The sequence below is a fragment of the Neopelma chrysocephalum genome, unplaced genomic scaffold (assembly GCF_003984885.1).
Source record: "Neopelma chrysocephalum unplaced genomic scaffold, ASM398488v2 Primary Assembly neopelma1_119, whole genome shotgun sequence".
Lineage (NCBI taxonomy): Eukaryota > Metazoa > Chordata > Aves > Passeriformes > Pipridae > Neopelma > Neopelma chrysocephalum.
This window is the reverse complement of record NW_020897781.1, coordinates 8,677,974-8,697,384: the sequence shown is the minus strand read 5'-3', so window position 1 is coordinate 8,697,384 and position 19,411 is coordinate 8,677,974. Positions and strand designations below refer to the sequence as shown.

The window sequence follows — 19,411 nt, the reverse complement described above, 5'->3', positions numbered from 1 at the left end:
CCGAATTCACCCGCAGAAGCCCAAATTCACCGAGCGCCGGGCCCCCCCGCGAGCGCCGGGCCCTGAGGCCTCGCAGTCGCCGCCTGGCGGACACGGCCGGGAACGGCACTGCAGCCGCGCGCCCCCCCCTTGCAAGACCCGCGGCGCCTTTCGCAAGTGCGGGCCTTTCTTCCCTAAAACCTGCCCTTACCTAGGAAAAGCTGAGCAATTCACAGAGTTGCTGTTTCCAGCCCAGCTTCCCAAAGGATTTCTCTCTCCTGGCAGCACAGACATGGTCCCCGAGGCAGCACAGACCCTCCCCGCGGGGGGGGGTGCAATGGCAGGGCACATCCGAACCCGGCCCTGCCGCCTGCCGCTCTCTCCGCCCCTTCTCCTGGCGGCGGCACGCAGGTGCAAGTTTCTCCGCAGAGGCGAGAAACTTGCCTGTCTCTTCCCCTGCCTGCAGTCCCCGATGGCCGCGGGAGAGGCAGAAGAGCGGCGGCGCCTCCGCCGCTATCCGCTTACCCCGGGGCCGGTCTGCCGGAGAGCCCGACGTCGGATCTGCCGCCGTGGGTGGCTTCCGGGGGGGGAAGGCGGCGGCGCAGCCCCGACAGCATCTCCGGGGCACGGCGGGACCGAGCGGGGCGGGGGCGGGGGCGGGAGCGGGAGCGGGAGCGGAGCGGAGCGGAACGGGGCGGGCGGCCGGCGCGCCAAGCCCCGCCGTCTGCCTGGGGTCCTCGCGCCCGAGGCGCGCGCCGCGGCGCCGAGAGGGGGCTGCCCGCGCCGGTGCCTGCCGCCGCCCACGAACCTGCCGCCCGCGCCAGGCGCCGCCGAGCGCGCCGCCCTGTCCCCGCACCGGGAAACGGCGCGGCGAGACGGCGCTGCGGGCGCGGGGCGGGGCTCTGGGTCGGGGCGGAGGTCAGGCAACAGGATAGACGCCTCTCTGGGAGAAGGGGGCCTCTCGCCGCCATCTTGTGTGTGGCCCTCAGCTACTTTCCTGTCGTGGCGGCGCCATTTTTGGTGTGGCCTCGGCGAACTTCCGGGCCGAGGCCGCCATCTTTGTGTACGGCCTTGGAGGACTTCCGGTAAGGGCGCCGCCATCTTTGTGGGCGGCCTCGAAGGAAAGACTTCCGGTCACGGAGGGCGCCATCTTGGGTGGTGCACCGTCGAAAACAGTCCGGTCGCTCTCTACTTCCGGTGCCCCCCGGAGAACGTCCCTCACTAATTTCTGCGCTTTCGCCTCGAAAATCTTCATGTTATTCCCCCCGCACACACCCCGGGAGAGACGGGAGACCACGAGTCCCGTCGCGCCGCGGGAACCGGCCCTTAAGTGGAGCAGGGAGCGCTGCAGCGGCACGAGAGCCACTGCGCATGCGTCGCCGGGCCCGCGCCTGGCCGCCCTTGCTGACCACGTGATCGCCGGCGTCTTGCTAACGACTGCCCATGCGCCGACGCCGCCATCTTGCCTGCCCCCCCTGCCGCCTTGCCCCCCGGCTTCTCCCTGCGCGCGCCTCGCCCGCTTTTCTGGGGCCCCGCCCGGACGTTTCGCGGCTCCCCCGCCGCCGCTTTTTCGGCTCCCTGGGGTTCCCCCACCCACCCACCTTTTGTGGTCCGCTTCTCACATTTTAGGGTCATTAAGTAATTAGGGGTCAGGTGCAGGTGGGAAAACTTTCTATACGCGTGGTAAGGGTTTTGTTAGCTTGCCGGAGCCCTGCACTGAAACTACTCCTGACTCACAAAGGCTAGAGCCTTTCTTTCCTGGGGGAAAGGGTGTCGGTTGCTTTGGGAGCCCAGCAACGAAACAGCAGGTCTAACTCCCTAAATTAACATGGATGAAGTCCTCTCCCCGCACAGCTCCTCCGCTCGCAGAGGGCAGGAATCCCCGGTGCAAAAGGTCCCCCACGGTGCCCGGGGGGTGTGTCCGGAGGCCTCCGGAGTCCCTCAGAGCCCCCCTCCCGGCCCAGGACACACGGACTGTGTTCCTGCCCTTCCTGGCAGGCGCCCCTCCCTGCCTGGAGAAGCCTCGCCCGGCGCCGGGTGATGGCTGCGGGGCTGAAGCGCGGGGGGGGGGTTGGAGCGGCGGGAGCTGGAGCGGCGCGGCTCGGGGCTGGAGCGGCGTGAACTGGAGCGGCTCGGTGCGGGCTGGGGCAGTGCGGCGTGGGCTGGAGCGGCGCGGCGTGGCCGCGTCCTACCTGTGGGAGCTGCAGGACAAGGGTGAGCCTGGCGGTACCGGAATGAGGCGCGGGGGGGCCCGGAGGGAGCCACGGGGATACGGGGACCCTCCCGCGGTGCTGGGCTGAGCCCCCGGGGCTCCCGGGATGCTTCGCGACGGGGGATGTGGAGGGAGGTAGTGACGAGAATCAGGAAGTGCTTCTACGGACCCGCGCCCGTTTCGGTGGCTGTGCCGAGGTTTGAACCGGGAAAGAGCCGCTGTCCTGCAGTGAGGACTGGGGGAAATGGCCTGACCGTGAAACTGGGGAGATTCGGATTAGAGATTAGGAAAAAATTGGGTGGTCACGCGTTGGAATAGGTTGCCCAGGGAGGTGGTGGAGTCACCGTTGCTGCAGGTGTTCAAGAGGTGTCCGGATCTGGCGCTGGGTGACGGTTTAGGGGTTACAGTGGCAGTGTTTGGTAATAGACTGTGATGCCGAAAAACCCGGTCTGAAAGACTACTCAGACACTTTTGTATCTTTAAACAGCAAGGTATTTCTTTATTCGATGTTGGGAACAAGGGCTGAACTTCAGGCTATCAGGTGCAGTTTGTGGGCCAGCCTGACACTCCATGGGCAGCAAGAGCTCTGTTTGTGCTTGTACCCCAGAGGGTTTTGCTGAGTCTTTTCACAACACAGGTTTTAACTCCCTGACATTTCTCATGTCTAACATTCTGAAAATGGAAACACTTATTTCCTCACCCCAAACCCTTTGCTTTCCACAGCAAAATGCTTTTCCCTATTCAGTACCATATTTTAGGGTTATTATTATGTACATGCAGAGATGAAGAACTGTAGTTTCCTCACTCCAGAGACAGGGACAGACAGGATTTTAAGTTTCCAAAGCACAATTGCTTTCCTGTCCAGCTCTTAACACAAGTTGTATCCATCTCTTGCAAAACCCAGGAGCTGCTCAGCTAATCCTCAGCATGAATCTGCCCAGCTAAAATCACCCTTTTAATTTCCTAAACCTCTAAACTCACAGGTTAGAGTATCAAAAAAAGCACATGGGAAATTTTACAAGGTTATTGCTGAGCAACTACTCAATAAATACCATAAGCAAAGGCAGGAGAGGAGGTACTTTGCTGTTTTCAGCAACCTCCAGAGTCAAAGTACTTTTTTGGTGAAGTGGAACAAAAGTGGGACACCCATCCTGACTTCAGCACTCCTTTGCACCCGTGACAGGGTCCAACACATGGCCTAATGCAGCCTCCTTTGCTGCACTGGGCTGTGACAAAGCTCATGGAACATCACTGAGGTGTAATAAACTAATATGTAGCCACTAACGTGAAATAAATCTTTTTTCACCCCAGTGCAGCATATCCACACCTGGAGGATGCAGAGTCAGGGCAAACCCCATTGCCCTGTGAGGAATGGCAGGAGGAGCACAGGGATGGAACAACACACCTGCACATTGTTGTAACCCAGGATCCCATAGGATCCTCCTGTTCCAGGAGGACAAACCCACTGGACACCTTCCCTGCACACTGCAGCTTCGCCGTGCTTTTGTGGATACAGGTGATGCTAAAACTCAAACCTCTGTGTCACCACTAAGCAACTACTCATCCCTTCAGCCTCTGCAGTTTACTCTGTGCCCTCATATCAGTCACCAAGAAACCAGCAAGGTCAGCTGGGCCAGTCTGGGTTGCAGCAGGAATTGCAGACAGGTCAGCAGGTGCCAGCCCAGCCGCACACCTCCGGAACATCTCTGGGAGCAGCAGAGCCCTGGGACCCAAACCATGGATCCCCTACCCACAAAGACAATCACTCTGCCAGGGCTGGTGTTGTGGGTGGGCTGAGGAATGAGGTACATCAGTTGTATGTTTCTTGTATTTCCTTTAATTACAGGAAATACACAAAACATGAAGAATTACTGTGCTCACCTTTCACATCCCTCTGTGGTCGCACACAGGGACGGCTCTTCCCGTTGGGAGTGGAGCCAAATGGCCCCCTGTGAGCAACCTGCTGTTTGCACAGGCTTGAGCAGAATTAGCTGTGAAAACAAGATAAAAAGGCTGTGAAATCCCTGGGAGCAGCAGGAAGAAGGCCAGCAGCAGAGAGCCCTTGGAGGGACACAGCAGGTCCCACACTGCCGACCACGGAGCTGTGCGAGCTCAGCACTGCTCAGCTCCACCGGGCTCCATCCCAAAGGAAGTCTGACAGTAAAAAACCCTAGATGTCCTTCTGTTTTTCTCCTTACTTTATTAATTTCTCTCTCCCAGTGTCTCTAGGGGCTTACCCCAGCTTTGCACTGCCATGACCCAGGAGCTCCAGCTCTACTATTGCCCTCCAGTCCCTGATAATAATCAGTCCTTTTCCCACATCTGTATTCAAACAAGGAGTTATCTGCTCTCTTGAGGAATGCAAAATACCAAAACCAAATACAAACTTTAAAATCAAGCAGCACCACAGGGTTTGTGCAGCTTTCCAGCAAGCATTCCTCTCCCACAACAGCCAAGGCTGCTGAACTCTTTCAGCCTGGTCTTTCATGTAAAGCTGAATTAAAGGTCCAGGTTTCTCTCTGAATGAAGGTTGTGCAGCCCAAGAGGCTTCAAGGGGACAAAAGCCAGGGACATGGAGCCTCAGACTGAGAGGGGTCTCCAGCTCCAGCCCAGGAACTCCACAGCCAGCATGAAGTTCAAACTCTACAAGACTTTTACTGGATATAAAGCAGAGCATCCAAACTAACCAGAAAAACAAAACAAGAGCAACCTTGCTTCCCCACCTGTAGAGCAATGCCTATTCCTGAGCCCCAGGACAGCCAAGCCAGGTTGGCAACATCCACACCAGAAAGAGCTCCATTTTCCAATTAAAGGCTAATTATCTTTTTACTCATTAACTATGCTAGACCTTGCTGATTTTCCTTGGTATTTTTCTGCCCCTCAATCTTTCTCAATTAACACTCTGCAATGCAGGACACCCCTGACTGCCTGGATTTACAGTGTCAGAGCAGCAGTTAATATTCTCAGCCTCATCATCCTGTAATTTAGGAGCAGATCCCAAACACAGGTGCCAGGCCCACACCCTGATTTATTCTCCAGCAGCCCCTGCCAGCTCAGGGTTCCCAGCCCTTGTCAGCTCCAGGGTGGAACTGCAGTTCTGGGCTCGGATTTGTGAAGTCACCCAGCACAGGAACAGCCGAGCTCGCTAAAGCCCGAGCAGAGAGGGATGGTTTTATGACAGTTTCTCTTAAAATAACACCAGGATGGGAGCAGCCAAAGCCAGGCTTCCAGACAAGTGGTCCCAGCCGTCCTTCCAAAGCAAACACTGCAGCACTGAGAGACAGAAATAAAAATTACTTCATGGATTTTTTCTGGCCCCAAGCTTGTAAAAATGAAAAACGGGCTGGGTTTCTAAACCTCCCTCGTTTCCCAGGATCCAAGGTTTTATTAACAAGTTTGTCAGCAAGGATTTTTTTTACTCTATTTCCAATGTAAGCCACAACCTGAAATGAAATTTATACAGCTCTGCTCTGGTTTCCCCCCCTGCCAAGGCACTGGGGACAGGGTTAAGAGGCAGTGGGGTGAACAGATTCCCCCCCAACTTTGCTGTTCAGCAATGCCCAGCCAGAGGCACATCTGCCACGATGGCTTTGGCCAAGGACAGCACAGCACAATTCACCCAAAAAATCTCTTCCTGTGCAGGTGTAACTGGCCAGCTGCTCTTCAGTTTCTTCATCACCTTCCCAATCACAGAGTTAATATATTACTACAGTCGCCACATTTCATCCTTGGCTACATCAAAACGGGACACTGCTATTGTTTCCACACTGGAATAGCTACATGGATGTAACTGTGGCATCCAAAGGAAGGGGAACAGGAAGAGGCAGGGGTTGCTCAAGCAATGCACAGTTCACTAAGGGAGTTTAACAAATACCATCAGGGTTTGTGCACAGAGGAAATAAAACTCACTGGTTTTAATAGCCAAGATATCAGTGGAAGTTACTGGCTGGTTACAGCAGTGACCTTCTTTTAGCCTCCCCTACTTATGGATTTATCAGAAGAAGCAGTTCCAGGTGCCTTTACCTTTGGAGCCCAGCCCCAAACTGGAAACACTCTCGACTGCTCCTGAGGGAGGCAATTGGAACTGAGTGCTGGCTCACCTGCCTGAGCACCACCTCACTCCCTGCTTTGCATGTTCACATTGTGAGGGCCTGAAATGTCGGTAATGTGTTAAACATGGCCAAAATCATAGAAAGGCTTTTTGTCAAACTGCAAGGAAGCAACTGCCTGTCTTGGACCATGGAAGCCTGACCGGAATTTGGACTGTGAAGCAGGACTTGAGGTAAGACTGTTCTCTAATCATTTCAGGTCTGAGGAGAAGTAAACAAGGCCCAGGGGGTGGTGGAGGAGAAGGGTTTTGGGGGTGTGATGGTGCTTTCTTAAAGCCCTCCACACCAAACCAAAGGAGTAACCCCTCCCCTTCCAGGAAGGCCACTTACACATGAGACATTCACGTGAGAAGGGTCATAAACCACCAAAGACCCCCAAAGCATTCCCCCAACTCATTCCTGAGGCGTTCCACCACCACGTGATCCAAGGGAGGCAACAAATCCAGAGCCTGTCTCAAGACGCTGCAAAGCTTCCCTCCCACCCCCAGGGGAGGTGCCTGGAATCTCCTGAACAGATATTTATCCACTGGACTCTGTGTTTTGTGGGAACTCCACCACCAAAAAGACCAGAACAGCCAGACCCACGGAATGCCGCCGGGTTCCATGGAGTGGTGATCCATTTTCCATTGTAATCTCTCTCTGTCACTTCTTTTCTTCCCCCCCCTTTTCCTATTTCTTTCTATCTCTATTTCTCTACCTCACATTTACTGTTAAATAAAACCCGTGCTACTGACTTCGGCATCTGGTCTCGTTTTGCACCTTAATTCAGGCAGAGGCATTTCCAATAATTTTAATAATCACCTCAGCTCCAGGAAGGGCTCGGATTTTAATAATTTTAATAATTTCTAATAATCGTAACACGTATCAATAAAAGAAACCTTGGTTGCGGCACCGCTTTCCGTCAGCAGGTGACACCAGCGAGTCATTAAAACCAAATATGCCTCTTTTTCGGGGGGAGGGGGGCACGAGTCCGAACCAAAATCTGAGACTTGGCGTGTTACCCTCCGAGGGGCCAGAAAAAACCCACTCCGGATACACAGCGCTGTTTCTAGTTCTCGCGTATCGATCATCTTTTCTCCCACTTTCAAGCCCCCTGTTATTGTTTAATTTCTGGATATAAAAGTTATATTTATGTTTTCCAACCCTATATAATCTGTATTCAGAATTTCTCACGCCCCAAGATCCGATATACATAATACAGTTGATACAAGGTTCTGTTTTGAAATCAATTTTTATATAACTTAGGATTATTTTTCAATATATAGAAAAACGAGAAATGTTAGTATTTTATATTTTTTGCACCGCCCCCCAATGAATTTTCAGGCATTTTTGTGCTGTAACCTCCCTTTTTTGGGAAGACTCCACATCAAGCCCCTTAATGTATCAAGGATATTATGAAGAGGTCAAGAGCGACAACACATATAATATAAATTAAAAACATCTGTAAAAGTTTCTTTCCACACACAAAATAACTTTTCTTTTTTTGGAGGGGTGATTGTCTTTTTTTCTTTATTTGACAGCCTGTAAAAAGATAAACCTTTCGCCAGAAATCATTTTAAAAAGCTATTTTTACAAGCAAAACCGGGAAAAAGGGGCAACACCCCCCATTCCCCGCTCAGGCTCCGCTCGTCCCGCCCGCTCACTGCGCATGCGCATGTTCCTTCGCTGTAGTACCGCCTTTTGACCAGCAGGAGACGCCAGAGAGTCATCGGTGTCACTGCGCATGTGCATCTCTGTTGCCAGATTGCCCACACTTGACAGTGGGCATCAGTAAAGTAAATGCGCATGCGTAATTTTGTCGCCATGTTGCCAATATTTACCATGTGTTTTGCAGCTTCGTTTTAGGCACTCCGCATGCGCGAGCTTGTCGCCATATTGCCAATATTTACCATGTGTTTAGCTACTTCATTTTAGGCAGTGCGCATGCGTGCGTTCGTCGTTTTGTCGCCATTACTTCCCATGTGTTTTGCTGTTTCGTTTTTTGCAGTGCGCACAAGAGAGCTCGTCGCCTTGTTGCAGAACTTCCCATGTGTCTGGCTGCTCTGTTTTAGGCGTCGCACATGCGCGACTTCGTCTCTGTGTTGTCAAAATTTACCACGTGCTCGGCTGCTTCGGTTTTGGCAGTGCGCATGCGCGAGCGCCTCTCCGTGTTACCAGACCTTCCCATATGTTTTGCTGCTTCGTTTTAGGCAGTGCGAATGCGTTAGTTCGCCGCCATGTTGCCAAAACTTACCACGTGTTCCGCTGTTTCGTTTTCTGGCCGCGCGCATGCGCGGCTGTCCCAGCCGCAGCACTGCTCTGCGCCCGCGCACGCGCAGTTCCCGCGCTCGCCGCCGAGCGGCGGCACCGGAACACCCACAGCTCTTCGCTGCTGTTCCCTTCACATCCGTCACCTTCCCTCGCGTTTGCCAGCCCTTTATCATTGAATTTATACGTACAAAGCTGCAGTGTGTATTTTCAAACCCTAGAGATACACAGTAGGGATTTCCTATGCTCTAAGATGTGTGTATGATACATAATGTATGCAATACAAAGGATACCGGGTTGCATTTTGAAATTAATTTATACGTAAATTAACATTAATTTTCAATATATACAAAGACGAGAAGCTTTACAGTCTGTAATATTGTTTTGCACGCCCTCTAATGAATTTTTGGGGCTATAACCTTTCTTTTTTGGGGGGGAGGACCCCCCACGAGCTCCCCTTCATCCCCCCACTCGCCCGCTCCTGCACCGCGTCATCACTCACCCGGTGACATCGGCGTGTCCCAAATGACATCACACCCCCTTTACCCTTGGCCCCAAGGGAGGCACAGGATGAGTCAAACCGAACGAGACAGACCTTGTTCCAGAGACGCCCCCGGGGAGGTGGTGGCGGGCCCCGGGACTACAAGTCCCGTGATGCCCCGCTCGTGGAGGGAGGTGGGGCCTGCTTCGCCTCGCGCTGCCGGTGCCTCCGCTCGGGGCCCGATTTAAATCCAGGCAGCGAAGGAAAATGGCGGTGCGGGGCTGAGGGTGGTGGGGACGGCGAGAGGGAGCTGGGCTTTGGCTCCTTTCCCAGGTGAGCGGGGCTTGGAGGGAGGCGGGGAGGGAGTAACGAGTGGAGGGAGGAGGGTTCTCGTTCGTGTTCCCCCCGCTCCTGGCGCCGGGGTGGCAGCGGGATGGCGGAGGGAGCGCTGCCCGCTGGCCGGGGAAGGGAGCGGCTCGGGGCTCACCCTCGGGGGCGGCTCTTTGCTGCCTCTCGCCTCCCTCCTCCATACGGACGTGGCTCCCCGAGGGGAGCAGGGCGTAGATGGGCTGTGTGTGAGGAGCGTTCCCAGCGCTGGGGCGGAGGGGATTCCCCGGGCGGTGCGCGGACGCCCGTACCTCGTTCATTGTAACTTTGGCGCCAGCTGAGTTCGGAAGGGGCATTCCCGGGGCAGTGTCGGGGGACGGGGCTGTGGGGTGAGGGCTCCCCGTGCCGCTGTGTGATGCAGGTCTGAGCACGGTGATTTTGGGTGGAGGTTCCTCTTGTGGCACGAGGAGACTGGAGGTCGCTGTGGGTTTGTCTTTGGAATCGTGGGTTTGTCTTTGGACTCGTCTCGCCCGCGGTTTCCCAGCCCGAGCACAGGGATGTGTGGGTGAAGCACTCGGGCTGGAATGGCCCCTCCGCCACCCATTGGGGTTTATCTGATGCCGAGACCTTGTTATCTCCCTCTGATCATCCCTCGGTAAGTTTCAGAGGTGACTTCTTTTGTCTCCTTATCTCTGGTTATAAGGAAAGAGACGAGAAATGCTGGAAATAAAAGGTTGATTTCCATGCCTCTTATCCATTTCTGCCTCGTAGCTCTAACGAAACTGTGTTATTGAGGGATGGAGATAAGATTTTTCTCTTTCTCCCCCCCGCCCCCCATCGAGGTCACATACCACTGTAGGTTTTAGTGACTGTGGGATATAAATGGGGTGAATACGAGTGGGGATGTTGTCTGAGGTTGACTTAATTCCCAGAATCCTCTTTGGTTCTAAAGTTGGTTCTGTTTGTGGTTTTTGCTCCTACTCTTAAGCACAGTCAACTTTTCTTTTAAAAGAGAAGCTTCTCAGTTTGTCAGCTCATATTCAGACAGTATCTCCTTCCTCTTTTAGATAAAAGTTAATAAAAAATACTGTGTTGTGCTCTTATCTGGAATAACAGGACAAAATACAGCAAATCTGGAAGTGTGAGGGTTGGTAATATCTAACTGTATGGTATCTATAATATAGTTAAAATGGACACTTACAGTAAGCTTAAAATTCTATCATCACTGCTGTAAAAATGAGTATTTTCTCATAAAATATTTCCAACTTACCATGTGCTGCTACACGAGACAAAGTTGTGTGTTCTAAATATAAAGACGAGATAGCTTCATAGAAACAAATCCAGTCTGAGTAAAAGCCCAAGCATAAAGACTTGGGTTTAGAGGAAACAGAAAAAATTTCGTGTTCTTTTGGTTTGGGGCTTTTTTTTGTTTGTTTGCTGTGGTTTTGTTACCTTTTTTTTTTTCTGGGTTGTGCATTATAACATGTGGTAATTGTATTTACTGCTAGCAGCTGTTACAATGGGCTGTTCAACTGACTGATGTTCAGAATTTCTTTCAACTCTGTTACTACTACTGTATTTTGGTTTTTTAACTAATACCAGTGGATTTGATGGATTTGCTGCTGTGATGTGAAGGCTGGGGGATAGGGGAAGTCATAGCAGACAGAAGAAACCCAGTATTCAGCCTCACTTTAAATACCTTTCCTGATTCCAGTGTGCTGTTTCCAGTCTGATTTTATTTGGCATGTGAGTTTTGGGCTTGTTAGTGGCTTTGGGTTTCTTTTGACTCTTTCTTTGTAGCCCTTGTTCATCCTGGCTTTGGATTTATTAACTGGGAAATTTGCATTGTCTAGTTGTCAATTTTTTTTCCATAGTATCACTGAGACAAAATGCAGAGTGGGAAGGAGAAGCAAATCTATTTTACGATGGAACCTTATCTTTTGATCGTTTTTTATTAATAATGGACAAGAAATCACAGTCAAAACCTTCAAGATTAATCTCTGTTACAGCTGCATAGAAAAAGGGGTGTGTAGCTTTATTTTTCAAGAACTCTGAGAAAGAAAAGGTGTCTTGATTACGTTTGTGTGCAAAATTAAGCTACCGATAGCATGTAAAATGATATTGGACACTCCAGTCTGACACTGGAGGTTGCTTCAACTCTGCATTTAAATGAGCCTCCCTCGAAGAGGTGATCTTGAATGACTGTGTGATACAGGATATTCTGCATTTCATGTGCATGGAAGCTTTTTGAGTATTTAGAAATATGTTAAATATTCCCCTGACTTGTTTTTATAATTAAAGAAATGGAGGAGTGAGGCAGGGCAGGAATAATATTCTTTATGCCAGGGATATGAGAGGGTAATGAAAAATATGTAATGTGAATCCTGGGGCAGCATGCCTGTAGGGGGGTTTTTTGTTTGTTTTTTTTTTTACCCCCCCTCCTCCCCGGCTAGACCTATTGATGTTTCTAAATGCAGTGTATTAGGGAAGAGGCAGTTGTGAAAGAATTTACCTGCTACTGATTTAAGTCTGCTGTGAAATATGTTTCCACTCACTCTCATCTTTGTATGCTACATTTAGTTGGAAGAAGGTACATCAAGCTGGTTTTTACCCCATATAAATGGGAGGTTTACTTAAGATGGACCCTAATAATTTAATTGGTGACTTTTTTTAATTGACAGTTATCAATAAAATGATTTTTTTGTAAAGTGGAACAAAATTACCTTGCCTTCAAACTTAATACAATGAGGGATTCTTAGTCTTCTGTGTGCAGTGTGTGGCATTATTGGTGGTGAGGTTTTATGGGTTTAGATGTAGATACACATTTTTCTTTTATGTTGTCTAGAGTCAGCCCTGTTTCTGACATTGTGAACAGGCAAGGAAAAGGTGGTTGCTTAAGAGACATGAGAGGAAGAAGGTAAAGGGGCCACCATTGGTTTTACTGCTCATTTTGTTTATATGCTGAAAATCAGATTTGTTACTGCTAATAACCTTGGGATATGGTAAAAGCCACCTGCTTTTGAGGTTTTGACTGCTTTTGCAATACTAGAAGAGTGGAGATGATAAGGTCAACTCTACAGGTGTCTGTCTACCTTTGAGTATTCCCTGACTTTGTGTGCTGTATGTGTGGGGAGGGTTGCTGCTGGGTTTTTTGTTTGGTGGGGTTTTTTTTTTTGGTTTGGTTGGGGTTTGTTTTTTTTTTTGGTTTGGTTGGGGTTTGTTTTTTTTTTTGGTTTGGTTGGGGTTTGTTTTTTTTTTTTGGTTTGGTTGGGGTTTGTTTTTTTTTTTGGTTTGGTTGGGGTTTGTTTTTTTTGGTTTGGTTGGGGTTTGTTTTTTTTTGGTTTGGTTGGGGTTTGTTTTTTTTTGGTTTGGTTGGGGTTTGTTGTTTTTTTTGGTTTGGTTGGGGTTTGTTGTTTTTTTTTGGTTTGGTTGGGGTTTGTTGTTTTTTTTGGTTTGGTTTTGGTGCCCCACCTTTGTCACTTTTATCCTTAAATGTGAGCCTGTTCAGGTCAAACATTCTTTGTTAGGTTATGGGTCATTGCCCTATTGGAAACATGGTTTTAAAGGGTTGTTTTCCATCAGGTTAAATTCATTTTTGATGATTAGAACATGGGTAGTGTCTTGACTTGAAGTCTAAAACTATCACAGCTGCATTTAATGGATGAGATTGTTCTAGAAATCTAAAAACACTGTAAAAGTTCTCCAGAAAACGTTGTAATTGTTAGGTCAGGGGCAAACGGTTTTTCATCAAGTTGTTGCACATGTGGCTAAACTACAGAGCAGTTTTGCCCTGACTTACCAGGTGCACCTGAAGATGGGGAGTGAGGGAAAAGGGAGAGGCTGCATAACAATCAAATTGCTGGATTGCTGGCCAAAATGACCAGCACCTGCAGCAGCCTGGGACATTCTGTCACAAAGACTGAACCCTTTACTAGCTCCACTATTTCTGGATGTTGAGATGTGTCGGAGCCATGGAACGAGATAATTCAGTATCACAGGTACACCCAGGAGGCCTTCTAGGAGCGTATTTTCAAGGCAGGTTTGCATGTGTGGAATATTCTGCATGTGACTGGTGAGTTACGATGATTTCTCCTCTTATCTGCTGCGTGGAAGTGAGAACTTTTCTGCTGTTCTAAAGACAAAAAAATGTCATCAATATTATGTGTTTCTGAGTAGTTGTGTTGTAGCCTAACACTTTGGTTTTTGGTGTGGTTGTATGGTGTTTTTTTTTTCTTCCCTTGGCAGTGGGAATAGAGCAAAAAGAAAAGGCAACATTACCTCTTATCTCCCTGGTCAGGATACCATTAAATAAAGCTATTTAACGTATGGATGAAACTTGCTCTTTGAATCTTCAAATGGCTTCATGTGTTTTTCCCCATTAACTTTTAGGTGAGGTGGAATAGAATGTGATAGCCTTTGTGCATCCAGTGGCTTTCCCTTAATGAAAACAAATGGTAAAAATAAATCTTGCTGGAGTATTTTATCATTAGGCAGCACAAGCATGTATTTGAACAACACTACAAATAGAAAAGAATTAAGAATGGATGGTGCCCCCTTCAGCAAATACAGTTAGTTCTTAAATTGTTTCTAGTGGGAGTCCTTTCTAATGGTGTCTTCTACCTGAGTGTTACTATAGGTAGAAATACGTGCCAAAGAGCAGTTAGTGAATGTGGGAAAGGAAACTAAAATTATTCTTGGGGAAGCTACCCAGGCTAGAAAAAAGCAAGCCAAAATCTGTTGTCTAGAGGCTATTTGCCAGTTGTCTTTGCTGAAGAAAACAATTGGCAGAGGTGGTGTTTGTCTGCCACTTCCAGTGTACCAGTGTAGAATAAAGCAGATCAGTGTCTGTGTTCAAAACAAGTGTCTTAAGACTTTATTGAAGTTTACCCGATTAATTTAATTTTAAGCATTTCTTTCCAAATGCCAGTGTCTGTCTGGGTCATGTGCTCAACAGAACTGTAATGCAGTACCTCTCTCTTCCTAATGCAACTCTAGCAAGATTGTTAATTCACATATTGCACTCTTTAGGAGGATCTTAGAACACCCATTTATCTTTGTAGTTGGTCACAAGCTGGACAAGACTTCAGTTGTCACCGTGCTGTGTCCAGGGAAGCATCTCTCTTCCTGTCACTGAACCAAGTCAGGTAGAGCTGTGATGGTATGATGTGGTGCTGGATTAAATTGATGTTTTCTTGGAGAGATGTGCTAAATGTCCTTCCTGCTCTATACTCATTAACAAGTAGTTTGGAACTTTAAAGGAAAAATACCTCTGTTTTCCAGGTCATATAGTATGTTTTTATACACAATTTAAACAGTAACAAATGCTTGTTGTCTTTACCTAATGAAGAACAAGGGCAAGAGCTTTAATTGAAAGGATCTGTCATAATGCTTAATGGGAAACTCTTTCAAGTGATTATTAGTGGTTTTTTCTTTACACTGACAGCTTTATGTTAAATGAGTTGGCTGTATGATAACATTAACACAACAGTTCCAGGTAATGCATTAAAATACAAACCCTGCTGTCCCTTCTAGGCTCTTGTAATACTAAGTCATGACACGTCAAGCTCCTGAGGAAGAGTTGGTGAAGATTTAAAAAATAACCCATCCCATACCCCTCTCCTTGGTTCTTGTTTTTCTAGAAATCTCAGCTTTCATAACTGTTGTGACAAACTTGAGAATTAGTGCCTGTGAATATAACTTGCTGCTAACTTTCCCTGTCTACAAGATGGTACAATATTGAAAACTGTTTGCCATGGGCTGCATGGTAAAATCCAGCAGACTGTTTCTTATCCCATGGTTTTCTGAACTACACAAAGTAGTGTAAATATACATACTCGTTCCACAGGCATGATGCAAAGCTGGCTCACTAGCACCAGCCGCTGCAAAATCATTGTTCTAGTTCTCTTATGTGTTTTTTTGGAGACTTATTTCTTTTTACAAAAAGACATAAAAGAATAAGAGCATAATCTTGGAAAGAAATGTGAAGAATAGCTGAAGTGTTTCTGATACTTCCCTATGCCAAAGAGTGACTAAGCAATGGAAGCTTACAGCAGAGATTTGTGTTTTGGGTTTGTTTTTTTTTTTTCATTTTACTCATCTGAAAGCCTTTGAATTCTTGTTTTTCTAAGTCTTAAGCAGGCCTGTAACTACTCTGAGCTCTAGCTAGAGAACAAGATATGAATTGTAGCATAATAAGACTAAGCAGCTATTTCTGCCTTACGTTGGAAGCTCAAAGGGAACTATTTTACTATTTACTTTTTATCCAAATGAGTGAAATGTAACTTTAAAAATCTCATGAGGACAAAAATCTCTGGTATACAGTTAAGGTACCTTCTTGACTTGCATAAACAATAGTTCATTTTCATTTAGACATCTTGTTGTTTTTAAAAGACAATAACAACTTATTGCTGTGAGTCTAGAAAGGAACCTTTCTAGACTGCATGGGTTTAATGTTTTTAGTTCCTATTGCTCAAATATTGATGAGCTGAGTCATTTACATATAGACAATGGTATGAAGTCAAATCCAACTTCCAGTGCTGATTCAGCATGAAATATTTGGTTATAGAATCACTTATGAACCAACTTGTTCAAATTCCATCAAACAGCTTCTGGTTAACTTTTAGGATTTCCAGGATTGTTCATGTGTCTTTCAAATCACTTCTTAGTTACAATTAATCTGAGGAAATTATTACTCTGGGAAGTGTACACCTGTGTGTGTGCAGTCAGGATGTGGAAATGCTGTATTGGTTTTTTGAAGCTTATGGAAGAAGTAGTAGTAAACGTTCAAAAATTAATTTCCCTTACAACAATGACTTTTAAAAGTGTTTTCCATTCTTAGCAGCTTACATCTTAAGGACATGACATGAAACAAAAATTTGCAACTTCTTCATTGCCAGTGACTTGGATAGAGTTCTTCTCCTATAACAACTTTTTTCTATCCCCATAAAGGCTGGGCTAGAGAGATTAGATGGAAATAGGGAATTATGACTTTTTTTTTTTTTGCACTTCCCTTTGTGCTCTGTTCATCTTTGCTGCAATGAACTAAAGCAGGCTTAGCAGCATCTTTTGTTGTATTATGCTCTTGGTTTTATCTTCTGTGTTCTATTGGTTCTATCTTCTGTTCTCTTGGTTTTATCTTTTTGATGTTCAGAGTGGAGATTCCTGGCTCAGTGGACAGCCCTCAGCATATGGCCTAACATTCTTAGGCAGTAATTGAGAGAAACTCCTCTTAATCAGAATTACAAGTATTTATCTAGTCATAGGTTCATCATAGAAAGGCAACAAAAGCACGAGTACTTTATCTGCAAACTGTTCACATGAATAAAATGAACAAACCCAGCACCTCATGTTAACCCAGAATGCCCATTTGATCTCCTCATAAAAGGCAGGCAGTTCTTCTGGTCAGTGCACAGAAAACTGAAAAAATTAAACACCTCCACTGGCTGAGGAAGCTTTCAAAGACTTCTGTGTTACACTTTTCAGGTTTGTGTTGGAACTCCTAATCCTTTGGTGCTGTGTGTCTGAGGCTCATCAATCAGGCTGGTAGAGGGACAGATCCAGTGCTGCCAAACTTGCCAGACTTGGCTGTGTTAGAGACCACAGGCAGGTAACAGGGATGATGAGTGGGATCCAGTGCAATGGAAAATGAGTGCGAATTTGAGGAAATGGGAGGAGAGCCGTCACTTGAGAGGAACAGAATTGTCATCCGCCGTAATTTTTGTTCAAATGAACAGCAGCAAGGGAGCTTTATCCTCAGCTGCTTCATCTCCTCTTGCCCATCTGTCTGAACCTCAAGTGACCTCTACCAAGATTAACCCACAGGATGATAATATTTCAGATTGGCCAAGCAATGCTTTTGGTCCATGAGCAAAGTTTTTTTTCCTTCCCCCTCGTCCTAGTTCTGCTTTATATCAATGAAATTTTTGCCTTAAACTAAAGAGTCTGTCTAGGCAGAAGTGGAAGGTTGTTGGAGCAGTACATTTGAGAAAGCTTTTTAAAAATCTCTTAAAAGCAGTGGAAATTTCCAGGCTTCACAAAAGAAAAAGAAAAAAAAAAAAGATTTTAAGTTCTGGTCTAATAACTGCTTTGCAAGAAGAGAAATATGAAAAGGAACCGCAGACATTCTGGATGTCAGCCTGCAAAATTTTCCACTATTTCCTTTAATAACATGCAGGCATGCTTATATTGCTGGAATTTCAGTTAGAAGTCCTGTTCTGACTGAGGCTTCAAGCTATTTGGTGAGCAAATGCTTGCTGAAAATCAACTATTGATTAATATAATCTTGTCTCCAGTTTCTTGTTTTACAGTTTGTGTTAACTGTTCCTATTGCTACGTGATCACTGCTGGGTGACAATCCATCTTTTTGTCCTTCTGATAGTAATTCTAGGCCGACCTTTCCAATAAAGACTGTTTGCTGCTAAACAGAAATTTTAATTGTCCTGCCTTTATATATAAGGGAAGAAAGACATTAGGAAACACACCCTATTCTAATAGTATTCTTTTGTAAAAACAGTTAACTTTAAAACCTATGTAATGGTTATTTTAAAAATCATTGTATCTTCAGACACAATGGTGAAAATCAAACTGAATGGTCTACAGGTTCAACCTAATTTGTCTACCTTGAAGCTCTTTTCTGTGTAAGTTATTCTTGTTTACTAAAAAGCTCCCTGACCTTTCAGAGGTCTAAAGAACTCTGTACTTGGAATGTGTCCTGTCTTTCTGTCACTAGAGATATTTATTATTAACTTAGGCTGTTTTGGGTTAGGACCTAAAGAATCCTTCATATATTGGGTTGAGATTTTTTTTTCTGGAATGCTGGGATAGGAGCTAAGGGAGTGCATTGTGCAAAAAGCAAGCAACATCACAACTAACTGTCATCTTTCTAGTATTAACTGAAAATATAAACCCAGAACCCTTTAAATGCATTTTCATGGAATGCTGTCTGTCTAAGGCAGCACAGTCCACTCCCACAGTTCTCCAGCCAAGTCAGGGCTGTTGTGCTTCCTTTCTGTTCCCTCTCTTGCTCTGCAGTCAGCAAACAGGTTTAAATGTAAAATCATTCATTCCCTCCCTCCTGCCAACAATAAAACCTGGACCCCAAAATCAAACTCAACCACCCTGACATCTCCTGGCTGTCAGCTTGCTCCTGGTTGCACAAACACCAGGAGTAGTGCAAGGAAATGAGGGGGGTGGGACTGCAGCACCCAGAGTGGAAACAAAATGGAACTGGATGGAGTTCCTGTAAGATTCTGTTATAGAAGAGAGGCTCAAGTGGTCCCTGGGGGTAGGACAAATTCAGCCCCCTCTACCCACCTGTAGGAGGAAGAGTTGGATGAGATGCTCATGATGTGTTGTTACTGGTAGCTCCTTACCTATTGCATCTGCATTAAAAACGTAATGTTACTGAAGACAGGAGGGATTGAGTCGATATATTGTGTCCTGTTCTGAAAACTGATGTTGAGCAAGGTGAAAAGATTTAATGTGTATTTTTTTCCTAGTGTAGCACAAATGTATTGCTAAGCAGAATAACCTGCTGAAAAGGATAAGTACTGCAATCACTTTATTTTGGGGTAGAATCAATCTATTGAATGCATCGCTTCTGTAAAGATTCAGATCACCAATCCCATGCTATTGGGGTTAGGGTAAAGGATTTTTAACAGGACTGTAGAATACAAATATATGGGCTTTTGTTCTGAAAAACTTCTTATTGCTTTTCTCCTATGGTGTTGTGATCAGTGCTGGTAAGAGACTTCCTGGTTTCTACTTTGAGGTTGAGGACTAAGAATAGTCAAGATCTTTAATAGCTGTGGTAAGTGTTTCTAAAGGAACCTGCAGAGCAGATTGACATAGTTGCCAGCATTGATAGACTTGGGGCTTAATATTCTAGTGTTACTTAAATTCTAGTTTTCACTTCCACAAGATCAAGGTTAAATTTTTTTTGTCTGAAGAGATTTATTTTTTTTTTTAATATGGAAAAAAGCAAAAGGGGAGGGAAGGACGGTACAGAATGTATTTTGTGTACAGCTATTGTCTTACTATTACACCAAGAGTGCCTTT

The 19,411-nt window shown here is 46.6% G+C and overlaps 1 protein-coding gene and 1 long non-coding RNA gene across 6 annotated transcripts in view; one reads left to right on the top strand and one right to left on the bottom strand.

Annotated features, from left to right (window-relative positions):
• The window catches only part of LOC113974400, a 21,451-nt gene extending 2,427 nt beyond the window's left edge, over window positions 1-19,024 (bottom strand). The window contains exons 1-2 of the long non-coding RNA XR_003536538.1: window positions 19,013-19,024; window positions 9,877-9,880 (exon numbers count right to left, since the gene is read on the bottom strand). This is a non-coding gene — a long non-coding RNA (uncharacterized LOC113974400). The remainder of the gene's footprint in view (window positions 1-9,876; window positions 9,881-19,012) is intronic.
• NCOA3 (nuclear receptor coactivator 3) overlaps window positions 9,233-19,411 on the top strand; it is a 72,259-nt gene continuing 62,080 nt past the window's right edge. For 4 of the 5 annotated variants that reach the window (XM_027697494.1, XM_027697493.1, XM_027697492.1 and 1 more), the window contains exon 1: window positions 9,233-9,361. The gene's annotated coding sequence lies outside the window, so the exon portion shown is untranslated. Of the gene's footprint in view, window positions 9,362-9,880; window positions 10,011-19,411 lie in introns of those variants that run through there. The other variant, XM_027697491.1, reaches the window with a different exon arrangement.